This window comes from Lemur catta, chromosome 24 (assembly GCF_020740605.2).
Source record: "Lemur catta isolate mLemCat1 chromosome 24, mLemCat1.pri, whole genome shotgun sequence".
Taxonomy (NCBI): Eukaryota; Metazoa; Chordata; class Mammalia; order Primates; family Lemuridae; genus Lemur; species Lemur catta.
The window spans coordinates 15257580-15280317 of record NC_059151.1 but is presented as its reverse complement, the minus strand read 5'-3'; the positions used below and the strand labels follow the sequence as shown (position 1 = coordinate 15280317).

General features: G+C 51.9%; 1 pseudogene; it reads left to right on the top strand.

Moving 5' to 3' along the window:
- LOC123627277 overlaps positions 1–21523 on the top strand; it is a 38760-nt pseudogene extending 17237 nt beyond the window's left edge.
- The last annotated feature ends 1215 nt before the right edge of the window (positions 21524–22738 follow it).

Genomic DNA, 22738 nt, shown 5'->3' with positions numbered 1-22738 from the left:
ACGGCGTGATAGGGCGAGCACGGCTGCACATACCTGGCGCTTCTTTCTTTCAGCACTTGGGGAAAGTGAGTTCAGCTGCTTTGTGGGTGATTTTGTTATCTGTTTATTTTCAGAGAATTTCAAAGCAAAAAAAGTTTCCATTGAGGTATATGCAGTGCCAATGTGAGCGAGTTGCTTTACCTCTCTGTAAGATAGAGATAAGGGAGCTTACCTTAGAGGTTTTATGAGGACCAAATACATCTGTGTGTCGATACACGGAGTGATGCTTGGCGCCCAGCGCTGTCTGACAGAGCCGTGTGCAGCCGTGGAAACGAGCTACATCTGTGCTGCCCACACGTTGGAGCCCCTATAACGAGGCTGATGCGATGGAGGAATTTTAATTAACTGAAACTGAAACAGCCACGTGTGGCTTTAGTTGCCACTGTATTCATTGCAGGTCTAGGGGATGTTGATAATATCATAATTATTGTATCATTTTTAATATAGTTCTCAGTGAAGACCTAAAAGTCAACACTGGTACTGGTATGAATAACAGAGACAGTATCATAAAGTGGTGTTTGCTATGCATCTGTGTGGCCCAGAACATTTAGGGTAGCGAAGATCATCACTAAAGTGAAGTCTTTCAAGGAAGGGGAGACAGCAGGAAGCTGGGCTCACATTTTGTCTTTACTTCTTACTGGCTATGTTATCTCAGTCACGTTGCTTAACACTTTTGATTCCCAGCGTTTTCATCTGTAAGATGAGGGTTGTGACATGTACCTGCCTGCCAGAGTTGTCATATTTGCTACCCTGGCAGGGTGCCTTGCACTTAGCATGGGCTCAGTAGATGAGAGCTATGGTTATCTTTCAGATGGTGATGATGATAATATGACAATTTAACACGCAATCACTGTCACTTCTAATTCAGTTGGAGAATTTAAAATAATCATTTTATCCCTATCAGATGCCAGGGATGCTGATGTGAGTGCTCTAGATGCTACATAAATATATTCTTCTTTGACTTTTAAACATTTACATAGTAATTAGAATCCGTTGAGCTAAAAGAGGGAGAAAACATCTCCTTCTGATCCCTCTGTCTACACTGCATGATTTGGATAAGAACAAGCAGGTCTGCAACGGTGGCTTCAGGTTCCCAGCTGTCTTCTTGTGGTATAGACATTGGATGTGTGGGTCATATGTACATCTTGTGCTGCCTGCAAAGATTTGATATCCAGAAGTTGGTAGAATACAATTTTTTTTTTTAAAAAAGGAAGTTTTTTGGTGCTAACCATGCAGACTCGCTTCTTGATATCCTATCATTTTTATTTTGTTCAGTTGAAATGAAGCAACAAAAAATGTAATAAGGCTCATGGGCTGTGGACACTCCTACTCAGCTGCCTCCTCATATCTTGTCCCTCTCTTCTCTTAGATGTGACATTTGCTGCGTCACCTTCTGAACACATCGAGGACTGCTGCGCCACAATGCACTTGTCCACAAATAGCTTCCCAGGGATGCAATGGGAAGGCCTTTCATACAGAACAACCCTTCGATTCCTGCTGGCTTCCATGACTTAGGATTCACTGACTTCTCCTGTAGGAAGTTTCCTCGCATTTCTCAGGTATTCTCATCAGCCCATGGAACCAACTGGCAGGTGCCTCCATGGTCCATGTACCTAGTTGGACTAAACTTCCTTAGCTGGAGGTTTCCTTTCCTCGGTTGGTATTTCCTCCTTTACCTCGGTTGGTATTTGTCTTTTTCATTACACCTTTTCTCTTACAATTCAGCTTGGCCCTTTCAGTCTTCCTTGAGTTGTTGGGTTGAGAGGGATGGGTGGTCTTTTATTTTAGGTTGAATTTCCTATTAGCTTGCCTGTGAATCTAGCTCATCATTGCCTTCTGCCTGCTCTTGGGGCTTTGGCATTTAAAGTTGTGAATTGTAAACCATCTCAGCCCTATCATAATTTCAATTTGCATTTTTAAAAATCTTTATTATTTGCATTATAGATAAATATTTCCAATATTATAGTTTCTATTAAAAATGATTTGGGTCATTGTTGACCTGAGTAAGAAAGAAACCCTATTTGTTCTCTGCTTGTAAAGCTGTGGTCCCCAACCCCAGGGCCACAGATTGGTACTAGTCCACGGCCTGTTAGGAACTGGGCCGCACAGCAGGAGGTGAACGGCAGGGCTGGGGAGGGAAGCTTCATCTGTATTTACAGCCACTCCCCACTGCTTACCATTCCCTGCCCCCCCTTGCCCCCTCGCTTCCATGAAAAAATTGTCTTCCATGAAACTAGTCCCTGGTGCTTGGGGACCACTGTTATAAAGCATCTACTAAAACTACTTTGAAATTATTTTTCCACTTTTAAAAATTGAGATAAAGGTGTCAACAGTGAAATTCTTCAAGTGCGCAAGCCTCACGCTCAATGGATTGTTCCATATGCGTATACCCATGCAGCCCCTGATGACCTTCCCTCATGCCCCTCCCAGGCAATGTCCCCCTCTCCCACAATCACAGAGGTAGCCTGTGCTCCAGCCTCCGTCGCCATCAGTTAGTTTTGCAAGGCACCCATTTTTTTTAACCAAAGTCCTTTTTAGTATTCCCACTATAACAATCAATTGTAACAGCCACTTGGTTTTTCAAAGACATTTCATTCCAAGCAAAAAGAAATAAAAATAGACAAATACATATTTTGCCTATGAAAATAATGAGCTACCACTATCAGTTACCAATACCTTTTAACCTAAGTGGGCCAGATTCCTATCTTTGAGAGTTTATTTTCTGAAACTTTTTTTTTTTCAATCTCAGAATATTACAGGGGTACAAATGTTTTGGTTACATGAATTGCTTTTATATCCTTTGAGTCAAAGTTATAAGTGAAGGCACCTATTTTTAAAAAGAATTCTACCTTCATGGTATTGTTACTTAAATGTACCTCAGTCCTCTGGTGAGATACCCTGGCGAGTAACGTCATTCATCAAACAAACATGATTCTTAACATTTTTGTGGCTTTCCTTACTCAATCTGGGGTTAGCAAGCAAGCAGTCAGCTCCTTTTATATTATGGAGAAACTGGGGCAATTGTGTAACAAATACTTTGTGCATCTCTGTTTAGCGATTTCTTTCTCAATCCTCACCTTTGTGCCCTTGCTTTTGCCGGTGGTTCCCACAGGCCTGGTGTGAAACAAACCTGTGAAGATGCATCAGTGAGCAGCACCGCTTCGTCTGTGACACCTGCGACAAGGCGTTCCCCATGTTCTCCTCGCTCGCCCTGCACAAGCAGACCCACGCTGCTGAGGACCAGGGGCAGGAGAAACTGCAGGCCAAGAGCCTACCTGGTGACGCCCTGGACCAGAAGGTCTTCCTGGCCTTCCTGGGCCTGCAGCACACCAAAGACATCAGGCCTGCCCCCGCTGCGGAGCCCCTGCCAGATGACAACCAAACAATACAGCTCCAGACACTCAAGCAAGTGTCAGCTACCTCAGGAGCCCGGCTGCACCAGCGTGCTGAGTCTGTCTCCTTTCGAAGCTGCTTCCCTGGGCGGTTCTCTCACGGTCCTCCCTGCGACCAAGGAGAGCATGAAGCATCTGTCCCTGCAGCCCTTCCAGAAGGGCTTCATCATCCAGCCAGACAGTAGCATCGTGGTCAAGCCCATCTCTGGCGAGTCAGCCATCGAGCTGGCGGACATCCAGCAGATTCTGAAGATGGCAGCCTCGGCTCCCCCTCAGATCAGTCTTCCGCCTCTCCCCAAGGCCCCTGCCGCCCCCCTGCAGGCGATTTTCAAGCACATGCCCCCTCTGAAGCCAAAGCCCCTGGTCACACCACGGACAGTGGTGGCCACCTCCACGCCCCCGCCTCTCATCAATGCCCAGCAGGCCTGCCCTGGCTGCATCAGCCCCAGCCTCCCGCCGCCACCCCTGCAGCTCCTCAAAGGCTCGGTGGAAGCGACCTCCAACGTGCACCTGCTGCAGTGCAAGTCCGGGGCCCGCCAAACGCAGCCACGCAGCTCTTCCTGCAGCAGCCACCGGTGGATCTGCCCGGCCAGCCTGAGATGAAGAGGCAGTTGGAGCAGGACAGTATCATCGAGGCCGTGCCGCCGCTGAGCATGGAGGCCAAGATCAAGCAAGAGATCACCGAGGGGTAGCTCAAGGCCATCGTGACAGCGCCCGGTGGCAAGAAGACGCCCGCCATGCGCAAGGTGCTCTGCCCCTGCCGCTTCTGCAACCAGGTGTTCGCCTTCTCCGGGGCGCTGCTCGCGCACGTGCGCTCCCACCTGGGCATCTCGCGGCACCAGTGCAACGTCTGCGACTACATCGCGGCGGACAAGGCCGCGCTCATCCGCCACCTGCGCACTCACAGTGGGGAGCGGCCCTACATCTGCAAGACCTGCCACTACCCCTTCACTGTCAAGGCCAACTGCCAGCGGCATCTATGCAAGAAGCACCTCAAGGCCACCCGCAAGGAGATCGAGAAAAACATCGAGTACGTGAGCAGCAGCGCGGCGGAGCTGGCGGACGCCTTCTGCGCCCCGGACACCGTGTGCCGGCTGCGCGGGGAGGACCTGAAGCACTGCCGCGCCCTGCGCATCCACATGCGAACCCTTCGCGTGCAAGGAGTGCAGCGCCGCGTTCACGGCCAAACGCAACTGCATCCACCACATCCTCAGGTAGCACCTGCACGTGCCCGAGCACGACATCGAGAGCTGTGTGCTGGCGGCCGATGGTGGCCTGGGCCCCGTGGAGGCGCCGTCGGCCGACGCCTCGGGGAGGGGCGAGGAGGGAGACTGCACTGCCTTTGGGGACCGCAAGCCCCTCGTGGCCTTCCCAGAGCCCCAAGATGGCTTTCTTCACGGGCGCCCCGCCCAGCCTCTGTCTCCTCACGTCCCGGTCAAGTCGGAGCCCCCCAGCAGCTGTGCCGTGGACTTCAACGAGCCCCTGGGCTTTTCTCGGAAGGGCCTGGCCCTGGTCCAAGTGAAGCAGGAAAACGTCTCCTCCTTCCTGAGCCTTCCACCCTGGTCCCCTATGACCGCTCCCTGGCGCCCATCGGCCTGTCCATCCGCAAGAACCTCAGGAAGGGAGAAAAGGATACAGATGCTCCCAGTGAAGCCAAGAAGCCGGATCAGGACTCAGGGAGCGGCGAGCAGCCCTCTCCTTGTCCAGCAGTCTGCCCTTCCCTGCCAGCGACTTTGGGACCCAGTGGGGTACTGGAAAGCCCTGCAGGCCCTGCAGCGGCTGTTACAACAGCCACCACCCTGGATCCCCACGCTCAGCCCCTCCGGGCTCCGTTCAGCTGGCTGTGCCCGTCTACTCCTCAGCTCCTGTCAGCAGCCCACCCCTCTTGGGCAACTCAGCCCTCCTGAGCAGCCCAGCCTTGCTGCGGCCATTGCGGCCGAAGCCCCCTCTGCTCTTGCCAAAGCCCCCCATGACGGAAGAGCTGCCCCCACTGGCCTCCATCACCCAGATCATCTCATCCGTGTCCTCGGCCCCTACCCTGCTGAAAACCAAGGTGACAGACCCGGGACCCACGAGCACTGGGAGTAACATGGCTTTGGATGGCTCAGGAGGCTCTGCCCCCAAAGCCACCACTGCCCCCGCCACAAGCCCAAAAGAGTCCACCGACCCACCCCCTCCCACCAGCAGCCCGGAGGTGGCCTCACCCACAGAGCAGGGGCCAGGTGGCTCATCAAAGAAGAGGGGCCGCAAGAGGGGGACAAGGAGCCGACCCTGAGCCAACAGTGGTGGGGTGGACCTAGACTCCAGCGGGGAGTTTACCAGCATTGAGAAGATGCTGGCCACCACGGACACCAACAAGTTCAGTCCGTTTCTGCAGACTGCAGAGGAGGATGCTCAGGATGAGGTGGCCGCAGACCACCACGGGCCCAGTGATGAAGAGCAGGGCAGCCCCCCAGAAGACAAGCTGCTGAGGGCAAAGCGGAACTCCTACACCAACTGCCTGCAGAAGATCAACTGTCCCCACTGTCCCCGGGTCTTCCCTTGGGCCAGCTCCCTGCAGAGGCACATGCTCACACACACTGGTAAGAGGGCCCACTGGGCTCCCAGGCGGTGAGTTGTACTTCCTGGGGGAGGCTGTGCTCCAGCCAGCAGGAGAGCGAGGGGTGGGGTGGAAAGTGAGGGGCTTTCTCCCAGCTCCGTTCACTCCGAGCTTCGCTTCTTCCTCAGTGTCCGAAGCCACAGGCTGCCTGGTGGTGCTGTGAGGTTTTTTCACGTGCTCTTAGTACCCACAGTGGCCTGTGCCATGAGCTGAGCCCTCCCAGAGCCGCTGGTGAAGGGAAGTGTTCAGCCTGGGGTGTTTTCAGTGAAAGTGGTCATAGGCCCTCGGATCACTCACATCCATCCACCCGTCCCTCTTGGAGAAGGTAGTGTGATTCTCTACTGGTTAAGCATGGAGGTGGCTCCAGAGTCGGGACTTTGTATGAAGGTATTGGGGCATAATGAGCTCGGTGCTTTGACACAAGACATTCCATCTGGTGTCCTCAGTGCAGCTATTTAAGTTTTGATCACTCTGAAATTATTTTGGCTGCCATATATTTTTAAAGAGAAATATTGCAAATTGTGAGGTTGGTCATTTTCTTTTAGTTCACTAAGGTGGTCGCATCTTCCTTCCCCTGTTTATTGTGAAAATCAGCGATGGGTGGTGGTAGAATTATTTTTTCAATTTTATTTGTACTAAAATTGTCGGCTGTTCTGGAGAAACACCCAAGTGTAAATAATATTCTAAGTAACAGACATAAATTGCCAAAAAGGTATCCCAAAAGTATTGTTCAGGCTGAGTTGGGGGGCTCACATGTGTAATCCCAGCACTTCAGGAGGCTGACTGGTGAGGATCACTTGGGCCCAGGAGTTTGAGACTAGCCTGGGTAAGACCCTGTCTCTATAAAAAAATGTTTTTAAAAATTAGCCAGGCATGGTGGTGGACACCTGTCATCCCAGCTTCTCAGGAGGCTGAGGTTGGAGAATCGTTTGAGCCTAGGAGGTCAAGGCTGCAGTGACCTGTGATTGTGTCACTATACTCCAGCCTAGGTGACAGAGTGAGACCTTGTCTCTGATAAAAATAAAAATTTTTAAATTTTTTAAAAAATATTGTTTAAACACTGGTTTCTAGAAGTTGATTTTTAAAGAGAAGATTAGGATAGGAAAATACTTAAAAAAATTTTATACTTGGTACTTCTGATATTCAAATGGCTATAACAACTCTCATCTTAATTATAATTTTTTGAATATTCTCATAGGATTTATATCATCGAATAAGGGTAAATTAAGATTTTTTTACCCTTTTGGAGTTTATAACCCAAATATTAAAAAACAGATGGGACCTAAAACCAAATGGCACTGCATGTATGGTGTAGGATTGCCAGATAAAATACAGTTAAATTTTAATGTCAGAGAAACATCAAATATTTTTTTACTATTATCTCAAATATTGCATGGAAAGTCATTACACTAAAAATTTTTTGGTGTTTATCTGACATTCAAATTTAACTGCACATCCTGGATTTTTACTTGCTGACTGTGGCAACCCCAGAGAATCGGACATTTACAGCAGCAGCAGTATGGTGAGGGGAAGCTAGTGGGAATTCCCTGTGCTGAGGTGGAAACACGTCGTTTAGGGTTGATGATGCTGCGGAGCTTTGGAGAAGCTCATAGAAAGCTGCTTCTGCTATGCAAGGTGCAGTAGCAGGCGGGGCACAGAGTGGAGCCAGGGGAGGGAAGGGAAGCTGGGAGTCATGGCTGGGAGGGTTGGGGTCTCTCTAAGGCCACACTGGTGGCGAGAGATTGCCACATAGATGTGGCATTTCTCTCTGGTGTGGTGGAGACTCGAATCCAGGAGTCGATTGGTAGCAAATGAGGAGCGCCTGTCCAGGGACAACTCACTTCACGGGAACCAGGATTTCTGTTAATAGATTGGCAAAGTACATACTGCCTTCTCAGGCTGTCATTTTCTTCCCATTGAAATAATTTAAGCCTGACAAAGTAAAGCAAGCCTTCTAATGACAACAGCAGTTCAGGAAGGCAAAGGCATCTTCAAGAGAAGGTGGCCCACTTAGCAGTCTCTTCGGCTACTCATTTTGGGAGACACCTGTTTGTCGCCTGCCAGAAGTCTATGAAGTGAGTCTTTCTGTTACCGCTTTTCAGAGAGCAGATGGTCTGGATCTGATGGCCGGCTTGGCTCTTGCCCGTCCTCCCGCAGCGCCTCTCCCTGTGCCTCCCAGACGAGAGGCCTGTGCCTAGTGGCTACTGTGTATACTTTCCCCAGACGAGGCCACTTATTCTCGGACCTTTCTATTCCCAGCAAACGGATGGTCTCCGTGAGGGGACTGGGGTGGCCAGGATTTCCTTTCAAGAGTTGTGCCTGTGCCTTTGCAGATGCCTGATGGGCATTCCCACCTGGGCTGCACTCAGGATTACTTGGCTTTTGATGCCAAAATGTCAGTGTTGGTTTAAAATTTGGTAGCGTTGGGAAGTGGGAGGTTCATGTAAGAAGGCATAGGGTAGACGTAAATATGAGTCCACTCTGCCTCTTCTCCCTTCAGAGTTCCTGATAACCTTAATAGATGTGCATGTTTTTGCCCCATCCCTGAACGCCCTGTCTGGGTAGGATGAAGAAACCTGCCAAGAGCCAGTCTTCATGACAGTCCTGGGAGGGCGATGCTGTCCACATCTGGCCAGGAGGAAATCGGGGCCTAGGTGGGGAGGCGAATAACCTGGCCGCAGTCATTGGGGATGAGGAGGAGAGCTGCAGTGCGAGCCAGGGTGGAGCTCCCTGCAGCTGCCCCAGGGTCAGGGCACATGTGGCCACCTGGTCCTCCATGTGCAGGTGGACAGGGTGCACCCTCTCTGCCTCCCTGTGTCCTCACAGGTCCGAGTGCAGAAGGTTGGGAAGTGGTTTGAGATAGAGGAGGAATGTTGCCACGGGTCAGAATGCTGTTAACTACCTCAAGACCTGCTGACTGCGGAATTGTTAGCCACCTGCACAGACGCTGTTTAAAGGCCGGTGCCCACTGGGCTCTGTTAATTTCCTCTGCTGTGCTTCACTGTTTGGTTTCTAGGGACAATCTCAGCATCATCTCTATGAAATCACATCATATTGAGTGTTCTGTGCCAGTGAGTGAGAACATTGTGCATCCATCGAGCGTTAGGACTAGAAAGAGCCGAGGAAACCATCTGAGCGGCCCCTCTAGCCACAGAGCTGACCTCCTCCTGGTGGGCAGCTCTGCTGTCACTCAGAGCTTTGCGGACCCCTGGCTCCCTAGGCGTGAGTTAAGAGTATGGAAATTCAACCCTGACTCTGCAACCGCCCTGCAAACAAAGGTGTTATACATGGAAGATGTTTTTTGTTTTTCAGTGTGGTGTTAACATCTGGCTGAGTTCCAGCCAGGAGTGTTGAGCAGCGTCCGGTTTTAGACTGCGATTTAAGCACACTGTCTATACCTTGAGGTCAGCCTCCTCCCACCCTCTCAGCAAATTCATGGAATTACCCTACTTTGTCTCACACACGTGATCCGCAGTCCAGCCACTGTGCAAAGGGCCAGCGAGAGGTAGAGCTGATGTTAAGCGTCCCGCGAGGGGCCAGCTGCTGGCCGCAGGCAGGGAGTGCATGGCCTCAGCCCTTTCCCGCTCCGGGCTCAGGCTCCAGGAACTGTTTCTGAGGAGGAAGCTGGCGTGGCCCTCAACTGTTCACACCCCTGGCCACGGTCCCACACACACCTGCCTTTCCGCCTTCCACTGCCCTCCAGCTTTCTCCCAGCCCGCAGCTTCCTGCTGATGGGGACAGATCCTGGTTCCTTACCTTTCCCTCCCTGAACGTGCCACCCCCTCACGAGACAAAAGTGCACTGTTCTGCCTTTACCTCCTGGGAGCATCTTATGTGCTTTTAGGCCACAGGTGGAGGAGGGAGTGCCAGAAAACACAGCCAGTCCGTTCCGGCCTCTGTCCCAATTTTCTTCCTCCCCCTGTTTGCTCTGGTTCCTTGTCCCGCGGTGACGGAGTTGGGACCCTGGAACGTCCATTCGGGGCTCCCCTGCTCACTCACTTGCTCAGGGGTGGCCGCCTCGAGCTCTTCCCGTTGACAGCGCTGCTCCCAGCCTGCAGTGCTGATGGGCGGCGAGCGTCGGAGTTGAAATCCAGGAGTCCAAACCTGGGTGTGGACAGCCCCTCCCACACCAGTTGTATTTGGCTATTTTTAACTTTGTTAAGTGGCAGCTTTGGCCATTTTAACCCAGCCCCATGTACACCTCTGCCAAACCCAGAGAGCAAGTACCCAAAGACAGGCGCCTTCACAGGAGGGTGGCAGAGGAAGGAGAGGAAGCCGGAGGCGGGGGCGGAGCGAGCGGGGGGACGGGGGAGGCTCAAGTTGTATCTTCTTTTTAAGAAAAAAACAGAAGTAACTCCCAGGTTTTCCATCCTTGTTATAACCCAGCTTTCTAACCCTGATTTTCTTTGAAAAGTGAAGAGTGACATTTTCAGTTCTGCGTTCTTGGTCTCGGTGGCCAAGGTCACGATCTCGGCACACGTATTCTTGCTGTTCACTCTTCCCTTGCTCTTACCTCTGTTGGATAATAGTGTAAGTTGCCTGTTTTCCTTTCTTGTCTGTCCTGTGAGAATGAAAGCTAGCTGGCTGATAGTGCTGACACTCACATTGTGGAGGGGAGGCGATGTCATAGGCCTTGGGTACACAGGTCACTCATTGTGGGTACACTTTGGGAAGCTTCATAATTGGATTTAGTATTTTGGCATCATTAAATTTTCTCCTGCATTTAGCATTCATAGGAATCTTCATCACAGGATGTCAGCCTGACTGTCCTAACCAGTTGTGTAGGTGACACATTCACTGGTGTGACAGTTATAGAGTAATCATGTAATAATAGGTGGCAGCGAGAAGCCAGCGGTTTCTTTGAAATCAAGAATCCTGGCATAGCAGTGTCTGCCTTGTTTTCCTCTAGGCCTGGTTTCCTTCCGCTCCACCTGGTCAGACTCAGAGAAGCTGCAATGTTGCCTTTTAACAATAAAACACTTTTAACGATAAAATGTTAAAGGAAAAGTGTTTTATTCTTACTTGAAATTATTAAATACCACGTTCCACTTTTAATGAAAAACAAGAAGTAATTTGAAAGATGCACCATGAACATTGAAATACTTTACAGACTAGTCAATGAAAAGTATGATATGTATTTTTTTTTAACGTGAATGTTTTTTTACAAATTTAGCAGAAAACACCTGCAGAACTACATGAGGGGACACTTTAAAGCCGTAGTCCCCAACCTTTTTGGCACCAGAGACCAATTTCATGGAAGACAATTTTTCATGGACCTGGGAGGAGGTGACGGGGAGCAGCTGTAAATACAGATAAAGCTTCGCTTGCCGATCACCTCCTGCTGTGCGGCCGGATTCCTAACAGGCCACCACCAGTACCGGTCTGCCGCCCAGGGCTTGGTGACCGCAGTTTTAAAGCATTCAGTGGGTTTTCCACATTATGTGCAGGGACCCTTGAGGAGCTCCTCAACAGTACGCAGACCAGGTATCTGGGTTTCTGATTCGCCCTTTAATTGTTGCAGGCATCTGTATTCTTAAAAAGCCCCCCAGGGGATTTGGAAGCATCATCTTAAAGCCTCTTTCAGCTCAGCGCTCTTTGACTACTCCTGCTGCACAAGTGTGGCCGAGCTGTCACGTCGGAGGTGCTGGGTCCACACCTTCGCACACTGTATGAACAGTGCCCCTTGGAATTGTGCAGCGTGGCAGTGCCAGTCAAGCCTAGTCCTTCCTTCTGAGACAACGTCCCTTCTGGCCACCCTGGGTGCCAGGCCTCTGCCATACAGGTGCAGTGGTGTGTGGCCGTGGGCGCTTGCAGTGGTTCAGGCTTCCTCGGATGTCAGTTGGAGCGGAGTCTGCAGGCCCCGTGATTTGTGTTTCCAGGGAGCTGTGCTGGTTGACTCTTCCTGCCAGCTGTTGACTCACGTGTTTGCTTGTGGCAGTCTCAAGGTTATAAGACACCAGTACCGGACCCCGGCTCTGAAGTCCTGTTTGTCAGTACATAAAACCTTTTGCCCTGTAATATTGGAAACTGAGACCCAGAATCTAGTGATTGCGGAGAGGGAGTGAGAGGAAGAACCTGATGATACAGCAAATGACTTGCCACTGTCTTCTCTCTCCTGGAGCCCCTCATCCCGTCCCCATTCCTCTACTCCTCCGGCACTCCTCCTCCCCTCCCTGCCCTCCTCCCTTCTTAGCCACTCCCCCTCCCTTTCTTCTTGTCCTTTCTCTTTCCCTCACATCCATCCATAGGAATCCAGGACAAGTTGCAGCGGAGCTTCGATTGCATTTTGAAACCCAGTGTTTACAGTACAAAAGGCATCCAAATAAAAGAGTATAGGCAGACCAAAGCAGAAAACTGAGGGGAGGGAGGGCTGCACCTCTGGCAGCGGTCCGCCGGTCTGTGGGGTGCGGGCGGTGCGGGGCCTGCCAGCGTGTTCTCTTGCACGCACATCTGTCGAGTGGAGCATATGATCTCATGCAGACTTCGTTCTGTGCTGGTCACTCATTTACTACCAAGCGAGGGGAACAAAGAGCCTTTAATGTAACAAGAAGACCTCCTGTCTCTTGCCAGCTAGGACCACAGTGACCTTGAGCAGAGGTCACTTCAGGACATCTTGGCAAGTCAGACAGGAGTTGTCTTGGGAAACTCAGTGTGGGAGGGCCACAGCCCGCCTAGGTCAGGAGGGAGCTGGCCCCCTGGGCAGGGCCTGTGTGGCCCCCCAAGATATTCAGGAGGGCCTGGGCAGCTTGCTCGTCCCATGTGCTCTCCCAGCATCTGTAATTACAGTGTACTCACCACACTAGAGACCACCGAAGGGCGTCTTTCTCTTTGTGGTAGAACATAGGTGTCTTCTCGCTGCTAAAATCCCTGCATTTGCTTTTATCTTTTATTATTGTGTGATACTTTTAATTGCAATACCATTGTTTTACTGTAAACATACAAATCTTGGTTTCATTGTTATCTTTCTTGCAGCATTCTTAAGTCAAAACCTCACTCCGTTTCCACTCAGGAGAAGGGAGAATGACCATTTTAGTTATTGGTGTTCTCATTCTTTTTAAAAATGTGTTTTGTTTATTTTCTTGAAAGGAAAGGGTGGGGGGGGGAAACAAATGCCAATATTCCCAGGAGAGTGAATCAGAAGCGACTTTTCTTTTTCATTGCAATAAAAAGCCAGATAAATATATATATTTTTTCCTGCTTCAGGTCAGAAACCCTTCCCTTGTCAAAAATGCGATGCCTTCTTTTCTACCAAATCTAACTGTGAATGCCACCAGTTGCGCAAACACGGAGTTACCACCTGTTCCCTGAGAAGAAACGGGCTTATCCCCCAGTCAAAAGAGAGTGATGTTGGATCCCATGATAGCACAGGTAGTGCCGCCAGGTGATGGAGAACTGAGAGAGAGGGAGAGGCAGGAGGTCAGTTAAGAGTTGCAGCAAACCCCGGTGTCTGAGCCGTGGTGGGGCTGCCCAGTAGGCCCCAGAGCTGGCAGCCCAGAAAGGTGGGCCCTGACGAGGGTCGGGAGCATAAGTCCTGGGTCGGATCAGTGGGATGAACGGCAGGACTGGCTCTTGAGCCAGAAGCCCAGGGAGTTCGAGAAACAATGGCTGTGCCCCTAGGTGACTTTTCAGGTCTGCCAGGGAAGACGTCTCCCTCCCAGCAGAAGATGCCTTTGTTCCTGCTGCTGGGAGGCGGGATATAAGGGGAGAGCTACAATTTTTAGCACTTGGTGTGAACACGTCCAAAAGGGATGTGAAAGCTCACAGGTTTGGGGAACCCCAGCCTCTGCAGCCTGCTCAGGAGCAGGGATGGGCCCCCCGGGATGCCAGGGCAGTTGCAGGAACCAGGGGTGTGAGCCCTGGGTAGGAAGGAACACAGTGTTTCTCTTTTCAATAACTCTCTTCCCGGTACAAAACTGTGTCCTGTTTGAAAAAGCACTCTGCATGTCCTTTCTTTAATATATCTCTGCTTGCCCTGAATCCGGGTATCGTTCTCTGTGCCGACCTGTGCTTCCCCCTCCAGCCCTCCCAGAGCGATTAACGGCTGCCCAACAGGTCTTTCGCCGCCTTTCCTTCCCTTACAGCTTCTGCATTTACTCGTGTCCTCTATTCAGTACGCTCCACCCTCTCTGACTGCCCGGGTTCTCCACCTGCCACCCCCCAGAACAACAAAACAAAAGACAGCCTGCTACAGATGCTCAGACACTGCCCCAGTTGGCGCTGGGTAGGGACAGTGCTGGATTCAGCCCTTCAGGCCTAGAAAGCTCCCTGTTGCCTGAAGCCAGGGAGATTCTCCTGTGTTCTCCTGGGGTGTAATTGTGTCCTTAGTGGGGGGGTGGCGTGTGTTTGGGGAGACACCCTGCCCTCTGCCCCGGGAGTCGGTGTGGACAGAGGTGGGGCATTGGCTCTAGCCCCCAGCCCTCTTGTTCGTGCCTCAGTTACGCAGGGAGCCAGGCACGTCTGAACAGAGCACCTCCAGGAAGGCCATGCGTCACCACGGGGGAAGCCACGCTCCGCCCCTCCCCAGCCTCCCGCCGAGCCCCGGGGAAGCTAATCATGAGAGCGCTTGCCTGCCTGGCCCTCCGGTCTGGATCAGACCCTCTGAGGGTATAAAAGTGAAGGCCAGTTTGCTCACTCCTTCCCCAGCTCCCAGCTCCACAGAATTCACCAGGATCTTGAGTAAAGAAAAGCGTGGATGCCCACAGAATCTTGCCGTGACTTAGATCTCCATGAGCCGAGGATGATCTGCTTTTCAACCCACGGAAAGCCACAGCGATGCCGGCAGAGCACACATTTGCTGCAGACCGTCCTACTAATGTTTAATTTAACCGCCGGCCACCATCTTACCTGTTAGTCTGGAATGTGTTCTCTCTGCCTGGTTTAGAAAGCGGCCGTGTGATTCTTCCCAAAGCAGTTCCCAAGGCGGGAAAGCAGTTGGTAATGGAGGGAGTTGAAGGGAGCCCTTGGGTTCCCGTGTTTGCAAACAATTCTTTAAAGTGTAGGAGCTCACACTGGGTGTGCATGTTGCATTCAGCCACTTGACCACAGGGGAGCTCACTGGGACTCCTGCTGACCTGAGGGCAGCCTTGAAGCTGCAGACACAAAGCTAAGTCGGAGTCACGGTCTCAGCTTCAGCTCAGCACCAGGTTTTACGCTATGGGTGTATTTATGAGTTCACAGTTAAAAGTTTTTGTTTTTCCAAATCCCATCAAAGCCCTTCCCCACCTCCACCCTGCCCCAGAAATTGTACAGGTTTTCTTGAAGGGACAAATCCTCTAGAAAAAGAAAAGTCACTGAAAGTTGTAATGCGAAACCAGCAAAGAGAAAATGTTTGGTTTAATTGTGGCCACAATCCATGGTGAGAAAAAGGCCTGAGATTTCAGAGGGAGAGAAAGGGGGTTAGGGAAGTAGAGTTTGGTGATTTCGAGGAGGAATTTTAAAACCAGGTAAAGCTGATGGGGGTGGGGTGAAGGCTTCATATGGGCTCCCTCCCATGAAGCTAGAAGTGAGGCTTTGGAGGAAGACTATGTTTTTTAAAAAGGCAGGAAATGACCAAGGAAGTTCTTCAGGAGTTTTCTAGGCTTATATGCCTAGCCTAGATCACATTTTATTAAAATTCCTTGACATGTTTTATAATGTAGGTCTGACTTTTCAGTCATATAAGGTCGTTCAATAAAATGTCCCCAGATTTTCCCTCAAAAGAGTGCTACAAATGCCACAGTGGTGGGTGGGTCTCCCTTAAATGGGACCATATTGAATATTCAGCTTTAAACTGAAACTCTTCTCTCCTGGGCAGAGAGGTGTCCTGGCCCACTTTGCCCTTGGGGGACGCCCTTTGTCCTTGCCACCGAGGTGCGCTGCCCAATCAGGTAACTATTTAGATTGGTTGCCTGCCTCATCTGTGGAGGAACATTTCAGTTTAGGAAGCAATAAGCTTTAATTGTTGGGCTGAATAGGGTAGTCTCCAGCATCCTGTAGGGGGAGCTTCAAGTTTATAGTCTACTAGGATTCCTTCTGCTTCCTCTAGCAGTTTTCTTAGATGTTTAATGGCACAGATGAGGAACTGATGGACAGAGGAGAAATGCATGTTTTTAAGGTAGCATTTCACATAAAAAGTCATCAGCTCAGCTACCTGCATTTAGGATTCTGGGTGTTGAGGAGGGCAGGTATCTAAATAGGACCTGGCCTTAAAAGTTACGTATTCACGATATGTGAAGAGGTGAAGGCTGTTGTTCACAAGAGTCACTAATAAAACTCAGTTGGGGCAGGGCACAGTGGCTGACACCTGTAATCCCAGTACTTTGGGAGGCCCAGGTAGGAAGATTGCTTGCAGCCATGAGTTCAAGACCAGCCTGGACAACATAGCAAGACCCCATCTCTATAAAAAATAATAAAAATTAGCCCGCTGTGGTGGTGCGTGCCTGTAGTTCCTACAGCTCGGGAAGTTGAGACGGGAGGATAGCTTGAGCCCAGGCGTTCAAGGCTGCAATTCAAGGAGTGCAGTGGTGCTATGATGGTACCACTGCACTCCAGCCTGGGTAACACAGCAAGACCTCATCTCTTAAAAATAATAAATAAGTAATTTTTAAAAATCAGTTGGAGTTAGCCGGGCATGGTGGCTCGTGCCTGTAATACTAGCACTCTGGGAGGCCAAGGCAGGAGGATTGCTTGAGCTCAGGAATTCAAGACCAGCCTGAGCAAGAGTGAGATCCCGTCTCTACTAAAAAATAGAAAGAAATTTGGTTGGGCAACTAAAAACATAAAAAAAAATTAGCCTGGCATAGTGGCACACACCTGTAGTCCCAGCTACTTGGGAGGCTGAGGCAGGGGGATCTCTTGAGCCCAGGAGTTTGAGGTTGCTGTGAACTAAGCTGATGCCACAGCACTCTACCAGGCAACAGAGTGAGACTCTGTCTCAAAAAAAAAAAAAAAATCACTTGGAGTTGCTTGGAACTTGAAGGGCATGGGCTACCCTGCTAAAACACTCCCCCCAGTGGGAGTTTGGTAAAATACAACCAAGGCTCCTTTGTCCGAAGAGAAGTGAGTTGGCCTGTGTTGTACTTGGGTGAACACTGCATTGTTCCCACAAAGGAAGGCCCAAAGCAGGAACAGTTGGATTAGTATATTTACTTGGATTTCGTTTCAGAGTTCATTTTGATTTTTTTCGAGTTTTATCATTTTAAATATGTTCTGTACAGTTAAAATAATCCATGTTCTTTGCTGAGAAAAACAAATTAATGGAAACAGCATAGACTATACTGAGAGAAAGAGAAAGTAACCGGAGAGTAAACCTTTTCTTAAAAAAATGCCACAAAGTCAACAAATAGATTGAGCATTTTGTATTTTTATGGTAAATTTTATACCAAAATCCATTCTATGGATGCTCTCTATTGAAACGATTCAAGAAAATGAACATTTAGGTTTTCTTTAGAATGTGGCCTAAACATTGGTGTGCGTCTATCAGGATTCATATTCTTTAAGCTTTCAGATAATTTTCAGAAATCATTTCTTGTCAAAAATTTTATATTCACACCATAGTTACGTTTCCTTCTGAAACATCCTTTGATACCCAAACAGTGGCTGCCAAAAGGCGCAGTCAGAATAAAAGGAATGAAATGAAATGAGTGGAAGTTGTGCAGATGGTTGTAGGTAAGGCAGAAGCCCCAGGCAGGGCAGCTGTTATCTCTTTACACCATGGGAGGAGGCAGGACCAGCTCCTTACCCCAGCCCCCATGGCCACCTTGATGGCAAATGATTGCGAATGGGTCATTAAAAAGGAATAATAGATGAGAGTTGACATTGTGCTATGTCTGGTCACATCAAGTGCGAATCCAGGTTAGGTGCATGACCCTGTGCCGGCCCAAGCCCTGTAATCAGGCCTGGCGTATGGAGAATCTAATATTATAGCATCTAATACATGTGCTGTCAAGAAAAGGAATCCCATTCGGCTGAGTCTCCGAGGAACTCCCGAACCCCTGCAGTAGTAAGTTAGCCACTCAACCTACAGCTAAACAGCAGGTCCTGGCCAGCTTGGGATTCACTGCTACAGCACATTTAAAAAAAGTCATTAAGTCCTAGTTCAACCTGAATCAAGAAAAGGCGAGGCAGTGCTTTTGACACTGTTGGGTGTCATTAATGTTGCCACAGTGCCCTCCCTTAAGAGGATCCTTGAAAACTGGTGGACTTCCCACATGTAATTTTGCTGTGGGCAGTGGACAGATAGGAACGAATCAAGAGGTGGGAAGTCAGGGTCCAAGAGAGCCTGCAACCCAGAATCCCTCATCTCCAAGCCACCCACAGCCCTTCACGGTCAGCTCCCCTCCTCCTGTGCCCTTGCTGACCCTGGCATTCAGGGGGTCCCTTCCCTTTGTGATGTTCCCACCCCCCCACGGGGCTGACAGCAGCGGAAACCTTCAAGTGTGCATGCGCCTCCTGTAGCTTCTGAACTCTTTACCTGGAAGTGAGCTCTCAGGCAGGAGTGTATGTGCCATATAGGGACACAGAATGCAGGCTTGGGGCCATTTCCTAGGACACTCTTCAGAGACCATGCTTGGAGGATTCTGGGTGGTCCTGTGAATGTTGCATGTTTGTGTAATCTCTTTGCACTGGAAAAATAACTTACAACTTGGCTTCCTCAACCTCCCTAGTGCTGCGAGTCTCTGGAATGCACCCCTCTCCTACCTCGCAGCCCCTGTCTGCGCTGCCTGAGTCACTCACACCTTCCTGCGGGGTGGGGCCAGCTGAGCGTCCCTGTGTGTGGCAGTGGAGGCCCAGCCAGCCCTGGGAACCCACCTGCGAGGATGTGGAGGCTGTTTTTGCCTTTCTGAAGTCCCCAGGTTCGTCTTGGTCCTCCTCGGGGATGTAAGGGGTGTTGAGACTGTGGGGTGAGAGAAGTCCTTACTGGGTCTGGGGTAGGGGCTGCTGGGGTGGCATCCTTGGAAGGCGTGTCCTTGGTGGCATCCCCTCTGAACTCCTCCCGCACTGTGCTTGCCCACACAGACAGCCAGTCAGACAGAGCCGTCGGCCACGGCAGGCGACGTGCTGGATCTCACCTCGAGGGACGGGGAGCAGCCGCCATCCCAGGGAGCCGCTGGGCTCGGCCAAGTCTCAGGGGACCCCCCTGCGGAGGAAGCCGAGGGGGGATCGGCTCCCCTGTGTGTGGGGAAGACAAGGGGGCCCAGGAGAACCCGAAGGCAGAGGAGGAGCGGGCCCGGAGGAGAGAGCTGGGGACGCCGACGGCGGAGGAAGACGCGGCCAGCAGCAAGAGCCCGGACCTGGACGTCGCCAGCAAGCTCCGGGGCTTCCGGCTGGCCGAGGGCGAGGCGGGCACTGTAGGCGGCGGCGGCTCTGCCCCCAGGACCGGAAGCACGCCTGCGACACCTGCGGGAAGAGCTTCAAGTTCCTGGCACCCTGAGCCGCCACAGGAAGGCACACGGCTGCCAGGAGCCCGGGGAGGAGAAGGGTGTGCCGCCTGCAGAAGGCGGGGGTGGAGTGGCGGAGAGGCCACCGCCCAGCCCTGAGCCCGACGAGAAGCCCACGGAGCCCGAGGCGAGGGCGCTGGAGCCGGCCCGGGCGGGGAGCAGGCCGAGGGCCCCTCCGATGGCGAGGGCGCGGCTGAGAAGAGGTCCTCGGAGAAGAGTGGTGACGACAAGAAACCAAAGACAGACTCCCCCAGAAGCATGACCAGCAAGGCAGACAAGAGGAAGAAAGTCTGCAGCGTGTGCAACAAGCGGTTCTGGTCGCTGCAGGACCGGACCCGGCACATGCGGTCGCACGCAGGTAAGGGGCGGGAGATGAGCTGGGCCCCCGGTGACGGAAGCCGGTGCAGGCGGCTGCCAGTAGGGCACTCACTGAGGTTGCCGGTGTCCCCTCTGAAGAGGCCCCGGGGAAACCAGGAGTTGAAGGAATTGTCCCTTTGGCCCTTGAAAGTGGTGTAGGCCTCCTATAGCCAGGCAGGAGAGTGGTCCCTCAGCAGTGGTGCTTTTGAGAGCGTTGGGATCAGTCCCTTAGTCCTCCGAGCCTCGGTCTTCCTGTCTGTAGAATGGGGTGGTGGCTGCCCTGTCTTGGGCAGGTGTCTAGAAGAAGGTGAACGCTAGGCACATGGAGCCACGTGGTCTCATCAGGGCTAGTCTTGTGGCAGGAAAGACGCCTGCTGCCCCAGGCCCCTGTGGGGAAGGCACTGTGTCATCTGTTAGGGTCAGGTGGTTTTTCCTTTCTTGGCTGCGTATCTGCCGGGCTGAGGTGCCAGGCTCCTCTGCGGCCACACAAGCACAGCAGGGCTCCCGTGCTCCTCCCGGGGCTCGCCCACCACCCACAGAGGGCAGGCTGCAGACCCCAAAGCAGGAGCCTTTGTTTAGGCAGGAGAAAGGAGGCCTGGTTATGCTTGTGAAGCCAAAAGATAGAAATATCCTTCCTCCCTCCTCAATAAGCCCCAGGCCCTGGTCTTGGTCTCAGCTTCCGTCTCCCTCACAGCACAGCCCACAGCAGGTGTGTGGCCCCCACACCAGCCCCACGCTGGGGTGTGAAGGCTACATGCGTGGCTCAGAGGTACTCCTGGGCTCGACAGGTGGCAGTTCCAGCTGCTCCTGGCTCGGTGCGTGAGCCGTCGGGAAAGCCCGGGTGCTCCACATCAGACACGGGGAGCATCTCCTGCCTCCAGCAGCGGTGCTGCTGTCCCTGCAGAGGCCCCGGAGACCCCTGTTCCTGTCTGTGCCTGTCCCACCACTAGACTCTTTCCCAGGCTGTGATCGAAGCCAGTCTGTGTGTCCCCGAGTCCTCTGCTTCCGGGATTCTGGTTTCCCGGCTGAGTCTGTAGAAAACTCATGTTGAGAGAGCAGCAGGAGAGAAGCGTGGCCCCTATATGTGTCCTCTCCAGTTTGCCGGTTCAGAGGAAGAAGAGAGCTCTCGCTGAGTAGGAAAGGGAGCCCTCATCCCCACCTGGCACTGCCCAGGGAGATCGGTACTGGTGGCCTTAGCACTAACGGACGCACAATCTCTTTCTCCTGTTCTCCAGGGGAGAGGCCGTACAAATGTCAGACCTGCGAGCGAACCTTCACCTTGAAGCACAGCCTTGTTCGCCACCAGCGGATCCACCAGAAAGCCAGGCACGCCAAACACCACGGGAAGGACAGCGACAAGGACGAGCGGGGTGAGGAGGACAGTGAGAAGGAGTCCACCCACAGCGGCAACAACCCGGTCTCGGAGAACGAGGCCGAGTCGGCTCCCAACACCAGCAACCACATGGCCGTCACCCGGAGCCAGAAGGAGAGCTTGGCCGGCTCAGCCAAGGATTGCAGCCGCAGGGGGAGAAGGCCGCGGCGGGGCGGGCGGCCGAGCCTGGCCGGGGCGACCCTGACCCCGAGAGCCCCGCAGCCCCAGCGCAAGACCCGCTGGAGCCGCGCAGCAAGAGGCCTGCCCAGCCCGCCCTGGCCGGCGACGGTGCCTCGCAGCTCCTGGGGATGGAATGACAGGCTGCCCGTCCCCCTCAGCACACAGACAAAAGCCAGCAGAGCAAAGCGCCGAATCTGCACTCACGAGGTTTCCTCGGTGCCCTCCGCCGTCGGGGAGCGAGCGAGAGACGCGCGAGTGTGGCCGCCCCCCAGTGCCATAGCCTCGCCACGGGCGTGCATTGCCACCGCGTGCCCATCCCAGTGCCTTAACTACTCACCGGATCCTGCGCCTCATCGCGGGGGTTGTTTTTCCAAAATGACTTCTTTAAAAAAGAAAACAAATATTTTAATGAGTTGTCTGGAAAGGACCTGTTCATTTGAGCATTAATGTTCCCCTTGTGTTGTGTGTGTGAGCTTGTCCTTGAGAACCTGTGAAACAGAAGAAAAACATGCCCTTGGATACCCGTCGCCAATAACTGGAAGACAATGATGTGAATTTCATGAGTGACCAGAAGAGAGGTGGATAAGATGATAATTTCTCAAATAGACCCTTTTTTTTTGTCTGTTTGCTATGTTGTGGAGCCGTCGTCTGGTCTTTGGTATTACAGGATGTGGTTGATGACGGTTTCCAATATGGTTTCAAGCCAAAACCAGGAAAGATTCTAGCTTCAACCTTGTATGTGTTTCTATTCTTTCGGCATTAGACGTGGTTACTGTTCAAGTTTCAAGACATTTGTTCTTAATTCACAGAGAAGAGTTTAACCCCCCTGCCCCCAGCAACTTGACTCTGGAAAACATATATGGATGGCATATATTTGATTTTCCCTCTCTCCCCTTTCGGTATATGTATTAATAATGTTATTATTAATATTATTTTTAGTTCATCAGTTTCCTGGTCTCTGCATTCAGCAGAAACAAATGGGCAATATTTGTCCTGGAGACCTGCGCTGCCCCCGGGTCCCCATATAAACTTTTGCCTGTGGCTGCCGCTGGCCCCCTTGGTGGCAGCTCTTCTGCTACACTCAGAGAAGCCTTTCTTCCGTGGCTGCAGTACCCAGCAGGGGCCATGAGCGCCCCTCCCGAACACGGCCAAGGAGCAGCTCAGAGAGGGGAGAGCGAGGCTGCATGCGTCTGGGGCGCAGGCGTGGAGAAGCCAGGCTGTGCCCAGAGCACTGCAGAGATGGCTTTCGAGAAAGCAAGGCAGTGAGGAGCACGTCACTCACGAGCAAGTATCCCCAGTCTTCCTGCTAAGCCCCGTGAGTCCAAGCCTTACCCAGCTGTGCTACTGTCATTTGCAAAGCGAGGAAATACCACTACTGGTG